Below are 9,676 nucleotides of genomic sequence, written 5' to 3' on the forward strand. Positions count from 1 at the left end.
ATGAAATTAATCAGAGAGAAAGAGAAGTTTCAAAAATATGAAGGTATTCCAAGCACCGGGTAAATAAGTGCCCAAAAAAAGACCAAAATCAATTCCCTCGCAGAGATAAACATGGGCACAACCCTTAGTAGACATCACAGAAGCAAAACTTGACAGGAAACAAGCCTTGATGATCACAGCATCACTCGCTTGGATACAAAATGATATTTATAGAATTTTAATTTTAACCTTTTTGCGACCTTTTCTTTTCAGGGTCCCCTTCACAGGTAAATCTAATGTGGCATCTTTGTCTTTCATTGCTTTGCACAGCACGCCATTATTTGAGCAGCATGAGACTTGAGTTATCTGTGCAAAGCAAGACTGGCATTCAGGTTTCCAATTTGTTCAGCTGTAAATGGAGATCACAGGGAAAAGGATCAAATCTTTTCCCTAACAGGGTTGATACGATAGTAGGCACTACCAGGCTGCTTATACACCTCATACTCCAAACTCAGGTATTCCCAGCAGCTCTCAGCTGAAAAACTGCCCTGCTTTTGAGTGCAGAGCTGGCATTGTGGCTGTACAGGGCTGCCAAAGCACCAGCACGTGGCAAATCCTTTGCAACATTGCGTTGGTGATTGGCAAAAAGCTAAAGCCCCAGGAGAGGCTCGGAAGCCCTTCTGAGGTCATAGACAACCATGCATGAGTTATCATCATGCCAAACCTCCTCAGCTCTTGTGTGCACCTGCAAACTCCTTTTGAACATGCAGGTGTGGGGTTCTTATTTCTTTGCTACCTCCTATAGGGAACATGTGATACTGCCTCCTGAATCTTCAAGCTTGTTTACACTAAGCTTACAATGTTTGAAATAGGGTAAAGAGGCACAAATCCACCTCTTGGAAAGTAAGTGCTGCCAGTTCATTGAAACATGTGGCCCTTTACTTCCTCCGTACGAGAGGGTCTAGAGCAGCTAAGCAAACTCAAAGGCAGGATACAAGATAAAGGCAGCTTTGAGAAGAAGGATTTGAGTTGTGGGTTGTTTTTTTTTTCCATTGCTCCATTCTAGAAATAACAATCAAACCTCAGGGAGGGATGAGGTGGCACCCCGTTGTTACAGACTGTGAGTGTTGGTGCACAGATGCTGTGGAGATATCCCTAGCTGGGGCCTGGACCTGAGCTCGAGCGTGGAAAGTCCCTCAGGAATGGCTCTGTACTTCCCCAGGAAGCAGTAAAAATGTTATAGGTCTCTGCAACAACTGGTGTTCGCCTGCTTTCACAAATTACCTCTTCACATTCATGTTCATGCCCACATTTCTTGAACACAAGAAACAATTAACATCCCTCCTTTTTCTATTGTTACGAGGAATTGCAACTAAAGGCTGGAAACAAATTCCTTCTTTCCCAGGTCCCAGGAGAGAGAAAGCCTCGGTACATCCTTGAGCCAGGGACACCAGAGGGTGAATCTAGGGAAAAGCCACCAGCTATTCTTTCAGAGCACTGGGAGGAGGTAGGCTGCAGGTTCAAAGGACCCTGCAGATGTGCCTGGAAGGGAAGTGGGGAAAGAAATGTCTGTTAGCTGCGACTTCCCTTGGGCCAGGATGCAAAGGGCATCAGCAAAATTTTCTCTTGTTCTCTTGAGAACAGAGATTTATGAGAAGCTGTCCCCTAATTTAGTTCTGCTTTTCCCATGATTCCTCTGCCTCCACTTAGGATGGGTCTCCTTCCAGCAAGGAGTACAACTTACAGAGATGAAGAAACCCCCTGATCTTCAAAGGGCTGCAGCACATTGCCATAATGCCGTCATAGCATGGTTTAGCCCCATCTATATAGGCAAGATCAAACAGTATCCTGCAGAGTCAGGATGCTATTGCATTACAACATGATTCTTCCCCATGACAGATTTGGCCAAAAGCCAGGCAACAAAGTGGGTCTGCTTGGAGTGAATGGACTTGGAGTCATAGACAGCAGTTAGAGATTTATGCTGCTGCCACTGCTTCAGTCTCCAATGTACCCACATCAGAAATCAAATCAAGACGCTGTCCCCCCGTATTTCAGGCTTACCCAGCCATCTGCAAACCAATGGTATGGACTTGGTGCCTTGTATGTCATCACTGTAGCTGAACATCTTGCATTTTTTCTTTCAAAAATGTGTTAATTGAGTAAATTAATCATTAATAATAATTAATATCAGTTAATATTAATCTGCAGAAAATTGAGGGGAGGGAATCCTTTGGGAATACCCCTATGTGAGCATATCAAGAAATCATGCTATGCTCTCATTTTCTAATGTAACTGCCCATTCAATGATAGCTTGATAGAAAGTGGCATAGATCTTTTTGGTGGCACTTTGCTGCCAAGATGTTTTAATGAAAGGAAATCAGCAGGAGGTAGCAACCTGAAGTAACAAGCAATGCCACAAAATCCAGAGATTTTGTGAAGAGATTTTATCTGTCCTTCTTCATACATCTGTACCCTTGATTTTGGCCTTGAAGTCATGAATGTTCTTATTATTCCTTGCAATATGCAGGATTAATCCATCAGTACTGTTGATTGGAGAGGGGAGAGTGAGAGAAATGAGCTTGTTAGGGCTTGGTGAATCTAGCATGACTGGCAGAGGGACTGAGGCCCTTAATGCGTCTGTGTTAAAAGGCCTTGTGTCTGCTGTAATCTGGAATTTGCCAAATGTTTGCTGCATGCATGGTAGGATTGAATAAGATTGAGTTTATGCTGCATACCCAGCCACCACAGCTGAGATGAATCACAGCATATGCTAAGCAAAAAAACCCTTGCAAAAGAAAAATGCTAAGGGATTTACACAAAAATATAGATTAGCATGGCCTGAATGAGTGCATTTGATGGAGTCAAGCGATGGGCTGCAAAATCATAAGCTGATGTAGCTCAAGTCCCAGCAATCATATGCCTAATATATTACAAAGTCTGTGTCTATCCCAGTAAATGAAATTAATTAAAATCTGTCCACTGGTCCTGAAGAATCATGTGATGGTTTGTGTTCTCATGACTGGGCTGGAGCCTGCAGCTGGTACAGGTACCTGGTTTGGTACAGTAGACATAACTTGACATGCTGTCAGATGAGCATACTCAAAAGGAAAAAAAAAAAAAAATCAAATCTTTCTTGACCTCAGAAAGCTGAGACCTCTGCAGGTGACATTAAATGTCATGGGAGTACAGAGCTCTCTCTGGTAAGTACTTGCAGACCAGGGACTTGTTAAGTGTCGTGTCCAGCCGGACTCTGTGCTCCAGCTGGATGGCAGACAGAGGGTGGCACTTTTTACCACTGGTCACAGAACATGAGTGTTTACAGAATCACTGTTTAAATAACAGTATCAGAGCACTATGCTAAATTGTGTGTTTGCCTGCACAGACCATTGTGTGAGATGCAGAGGGTTGCTCCAAAAAGTTAATAAAATCAGTAGTGTGAGGTATGTTTAACCTCTAGAAACAGGCACATGCCAGGAGCACTGAAGATATTTTAATAGCCAGATCACTGTTGTGCTCTCCAGCCACAGTGGGAAAAAGCCACTTGCTAAAACACGGAAAGATGCGATGGGGGGATGTCTTTTTAGCCATGAAGTGCCTTTAAGAGTCAGTCCACAACATGACCCAAAAGCTCTGAATTACCCTCTGTAGGAAGCTGCCATCCTCCACTGACTATGGAAAGATCTTGGAAAAACCTTCCAGCCTTCACACACGCTCCCCTCCTGCCCTACCATGCTGTTCCCAGCTCAGGGGCTCAGAGACACAGTGGCTGCCTGTAGCCCGCAGTGGGGACAGCGGGGTGGCAAGGCTCACAGCTCTCCCTGACAGATGAACGTGGAAGTTCATGCTTCTTCTCTCGGCATTGTTTCCACGCCTGTGTCTACCTGGAGGCTTTCCTCTTCCCATGACCGCAATAGGCCAGACAGTCAGTATTGCTTCAGACAGCAGTGAGAAGCAACAGAAAAAGCTGAACTCTGCGTTGGGGCACATTAATGCTGCCAAATCTCTGTCAATTCACTGCTAGCTCTGATATGTCACCTACTCCTGTGGCTGTGGTCAGGGAAAAGACCCCCTCATTGTCAAGGCTTCAGTCTGACAACAGGCATGAAAGAACAATGTCTTTGAAATCTGCCCTCATAACCAGAACTGAAAACAACATTTTCAGGAAAAGATTAGGAGAGCAAGTTGAATCAGCAGGCTCTGCAGCTTGTCATTACTCGCTGGTTTGCTTTGTTATCAGCACGTAAATTCGAACGCATGTTTGCAAAAGGGCTGTGGCACTGTCGCCCCGTTCAAATTGTGGAGGAAAGCAAGAAAATTATTTGGCTTGTGTTTGCCTGTGATGAGGTCTTGCCTGCTTTGTGTGCAAGCTGCTGGGGATCATTAGTACTCTCTGATATTCGTTATTTGTAAGCAGGCCTGCTCTCTTCAGGTTCATTTCCTGCTCCTCAATGCAACACTACTAGACATTTTCACACACTCCAGATGCATTGCGTAACATGGGGCAAAAATCTTCAGCAACTAAGTGACCGCCTGACCATCCAATAACCCAAACAGCTCAGCTGTCGTACGCAGCAACCCAGCCTCCTACCCAGACCACATGTCGAGAAAATCAATGAAGGCCAGAGAGCTCCACAAAGTAGGACCTGCACCCTTCCCACAGCCTAACAGTATATCCCAGGCAAGAAAAAATAAGGGCAAATCCAGGCTCCTGAGGCAGCAACTGATTGTTGGTGTTGTCACATAAGATGTTGCCGTAGACAAGTCTGTTGGGTCTCATCTTGACATGCACCCTTCCTTGGTAAGGTCTGCATGTCACAGACAGGTTGCACAGCCATGCTGCTCAGCAACCAGCTAGGAGGTGCACAGCACTCCACAAGTGTTAGGTTCACTCCTGATTTTTAGCTACTTTTGATGGAAAATGTGTCACTAACTCAGAGCTACTGCTCTGTTGTGGGAATTCCAGAGAAAAGAACAAGAGATACATGTGCCCTTTGATTTCTGGCAGATTTTCATACAATGTGGGCAGAAAATGGGCCTCCAAGTTGTATGAGTGCAGCTGCTTCCCTTGGGGTCTCCTCCGGCAGCTGTACTCAGATACCTGCAGGATGGTGACCCTTCTCTCACTGAGCTGGTGATGGTAGGGAGGGGCTGCCAATTTAATAGTATTCACCTTCCTACCACTGATCTGCAACATGAACCATGTTCTTGGGAAGCGAGCAAGAGACCATGTAATTTTTACGTAAAGGGACAAGTTGGGGTGAACTTGTTGTTAAGTACCAGCAACAGACAAAAGAGCACTCTAAAAATGAATAAAAGGGGTGTCCTGAGCCCCTGCCTAAATCTCATGCACTCTAGGAAAGTCTCACTCTTTTTTTTTATTTCAGTGAATGAAAATTTCATTTCAATGAAAATTTAAATTCAATGAAAATCGAAATGTCATTTCAATTATATTTTTTTTTTAATTATAAATAAGCACCTTAGAAGGTCCAGATCCCTGTGTCCTCATTCCCATGTGGCAGCTGAGGACGACTGTACTGCCTCAGCAGGGAGAGCTGTTGGGAGGACAACCCCAAACACCAGGCTGGCAGAGGCCGGGGCGATGCTGCAAGCAGGCTGTGACCAGCTGCACCACTTCAGTGCCCTGCCTAGGCAGCAGGATGAGTAATAAAGGCAACTACCTCCAGCCAGTCATGGAGACTTCTAAAAATCACTATGCTGGTGGGTGTAAAAACCACTAATCTGTCCAGTTTCTCCATCTGAAGGCAGCTGGGAATGTACAGGACTATGTCCCCATCCTGTGAGCAGCTTGTTGCAGGTGAGAGCCCCAACATCCTCCCATCTGGGGAACTGATCCTCTTCAGGGATGGGCAGGCCCTCCAGACTGGTCAGGATCAGCCCTGCCAGGAGCTTGGCAGCAGTGAAATAGCGTGGATGAACATGTGCCAACCTTGAGCTGCCCGGCTCTGGTCAGTTTAGTTTACTAGCACAGTCATTGTTTGTAGAGCTGTCTTTCAATTTCATGTGCTCTTTGTTTCATGTAGTGTTATCTATGGATCTTACACAGAATATAATGCTGCTGTTTAAAAATAACATTGAGTCGTTCTAAACTGGGCTCTCACTACTGTCACATTAGACTATAGGCATGCGATTAAGTCATTTCTCTTAAATTAGACTTCACAAAAGAAACCTCTAACTGACCCGCTTTTACTTCTATTCCATGCTGGTTACACATTAAAACTCATTACTTCAACCTGTCCTGAAGGGCATTTTTGCTGACAATCACAGTCCATTCTAGCCAAGAGTTCTGGACACATCCAAATGTGCATGACTTGTTTCTAGTCTGAACCTGTCTGCTATTAACTTCTAACTGTTGCTTCGAGTTATAGCTTTCTCTGCTATATGAAAGAGAAACTGTTGGAAAGTTTCAATTTTGCAAGAGTGATTTCATTTTAAAGACCAGTGGTTTTCTCCAGATCCTGTAAAGATTCTTTTATAAATAACCTTGGATTTAAACAGCCGGAACACTGGCAGCCTCTAAAATCGTTCTGTATATACTGAAAACAACCACAGAGTTTTAGGTCTGTCTGCACCCAGTCTTCATGAGCCTCAAACTGCCCACGACATTTATATTAAAATCTGCAAATGGATTGACAGTTGCCATAAAAGCATAATTTAGGGCATGATTCTGCTTTTCACTTACACCTATATCAGTTTGTGTAACTCTCCCACTTCCAGCAGAATCTGCTACATGTGGAAATAGGCGTGGAACACACCTGACATGTCAGTTGTTGGAAGTTTCAAGGAATTTAGGGATGGAAGGAACTGCTTGATACTTAGTCTGACATCCTCGTTATGGAAATCTATTCAGTTATTCTCATACTGGGTTCAATAAATTGCACTAAACTAAAATGTAGCTTCCAAAAAAGCATCGAGAGGATTTCAAAACATAGGAATCCACCACTCCCCTTCATTGTTCAGACAACTGTTAAAGAAAGCTCACTGTTAAAGGTGCCTCCTGTCTGGCTTGAATATGTCTACCTTCCACTTTTAGCTTTTCAGTGTTACATGAAAGTTACATGTTATCTCTCATTTTCTTACTGTGAAGACAACTCTGCATTGCGAACAGTTTGCTTCTTGCTTTTCTTTTTGATAAGTTCTGCACAGTAGCTGATCTGCAATAAAAGAGTGTGTGTATACCCTTACCTTAGAGAAGATGTGAGATAAGATCCCTCCAGTGTGGATGGGCTCAGCCACCTCAGCTTCACTGAGGGACCAGCTCTGTTTGTATTTTCCTGGCAGCAATGCTACTGAAGACAATGTTTAGGGCAGTCTTGCTGCCAGGTACCACTGGCTGCTCATTTCCACCCGAGAACATCCCCATTCTCCTCACCCTGGACAGCAAGTTAATACGTGCACATAGGAAATGGCTTTCATTCTTTGCGGTTGTCTTCAACATGGATCAGTTCACTGAAGCAATCAGTTAAGCACTGCAAACTCTGCTGGTCCAAACAAGGGAGCAGACTGACCTGTGTGGATGTGCATGTGTGGTGTATGTTGGGGGGGGAGGATTGACACATTTAAGGGTGACAGGAAAGAAGCAGCAGGAAAAATGCACATGGAGCCATCCCCTCAGGGTAAAAGCAAGTACTCATTAGAAAATGAAGTCAGTTAGGTCATTTAAGATTATTCTCCTATTGCTTCTGATCATCTATGCCTGCGGACAGTGACAGCCAAGAAGTCCCTTTTCCCCGTTACTTTTGATTATAAATCCCAATGAGAAAACAGGATTGTTTGATAATGGTAACCATGTAGACGTAACATGACATATAAACGTAGATGTGATATACATCCAATGAAACACATGTACATCTGTTTACTATAGCACTGCGTGGATTGGCGTTAATCATATCCTCCTATTTCTAATTCCTCCCTGGTGGGCGAACCTAGCTTCAGCGACCTACGTTATCCCGCTTGCCCTGACAGCACGATCGCCCAGCATGAGCTATGGCTGAGAAGGAAGTAGCTGTGGACATGAGAGACTCACCACTCCCATTATGTCATTTTCTAAAACAAAGTTTCAGTGTGATTTAAGTGCTGCTATTGCTGCTCCTGTAATACAAGCAGGACACAAAGATTTGTGCCTCACCAGACTCTGTCTCTTGAACTCTGTTCAAATCTAAAGAGCATGGGATTAAGCCAATGGGACACTGTGTATTTCCAAAGTAACATACAGTCATCAGTGGAGGAGACGTGCAGCCTCCAAATTTAAACTATTAAAAGGTGGAATTATAAAAAAAAAAAAAAAAAAAAAAAAAAAGAATGGTTCATTTGTAACAAATGCTTAATTGAAAAAGTTCATTTGTAAAATTTGGTTACAAAAAGAAGAAAAAAACCAAACAAACCTCCCCCCCCCACCACCTCATTTCAGAAATTATCCTGGACGTGAAGTTCCCTGTGTGGGACATATGTGACCCTGAATCAAGACAAAGAGACAAAGTGAACAAGTGTCCAGGGAGCCTGAGAGAGGCTGGCAGCAACAGCTTCCCAAGGCACAGCTTTGGAGGTAGCCATGTTCAAGGATGGACTTGGGACATCTGTGTTACAACTTAATCCTCTCTTGCCTCTGGCAGCGCCAGAGAAAGTCTGATGTCAGGAAACGATGCTTTAGGACTCACACAGATGTCGAGGACTTGGTTACATGTATGATGGTAGCAGAGCTTGGTGATAGTTCCTTGCCTGGCTAGATGACAAATGTTCACCATGTTATAAGCCTAGCTTACACTAGATGTTTGGGTGCTAGGAAGGCTAGTGTGGACAGGAGGGTTCAGTAGCCCTCTTGACACCCTTCTGCCCTCTGGCCCTGCTTGGAGCAGACACTGTAATTTCCCCCTTGCTTGATGAGACAGATGTGCTGGGCCCCATAGCAAGAGCCTGTGTAACACAGATCATTTGGAAGTGGTTGGAGTATGGAAACGGTGCTGCCTAGAGAGCAAGGCCTGAAACGGAGGAATGCCTGAAAGCCCTGATAGACTTCATGCTTGCTAAGCCATGCTGTACTTTCAAGGACACTCTAAACCATCATAAACCAGATTGCTGCCAAAAGCAGTTGTCCTGCCTTCTCCCTGCCCAAGTTACTTGTTCTTACTTTTTTTCTGCTCCCTCTCCCCAAACAGCTATTTTCTAACCGAGGTCAGTTCTCCTGACGTGGGGAAAGGGACAGTGAGGAGACAGGAATGAGAAGCCCAAAGCAGGAGGAGGGCGAGATAGCTGCTTTCCCTGGCACTGCCAGGTTAAAACAGCCACAAAACTCTGGCTTAAACTAGAGGCAGACTTGTTATTTGAGGTGGAGCTCAAAGAGCTCAGCTTCGATGCACATCCTGAAGCCACTCTTCCCCTTGGGAGTGACTGAGCACACCCAAAAATCTGACCAGTTCCCTGAGGTACACAAAAAATCTCCAGTCTAGGTAACCACCAACTTTAAACCATTTATTGCGCATGAGGAGCCCCCAGAACGCTGTGAAGTTTTCCGACGCCAGAAGGTAACGACGGGCGACAACTGGGCGAGGAGTCATCGCCAGGTTTCCCAACGTTGTCTGGACATGGTCCCCTTTGTGGACTCGACGCCTCCATGCAGCAACATTTGCGGTCCTTGAGAAAACAGCACGGGGGAATGAGAAGCTGATCCCCCCATCCTCCC

This window comes from Nipponia nippon, unplaced genomic scaffold (genome assembly GCF_047370975.1).
Source record: "Nipponia nippon isolate SJK-2023a ecotype South Korea unplaced genomic scaffold, ASM4737097v1 scaffold_1, whole genome shotgun sequence".
Lineage (NCBI taxonomy): Eukaryota > Metazoa > Chordata > Aves > Pelecaniformes > Threskiornithidae > Nipponia > Nipponia nippon.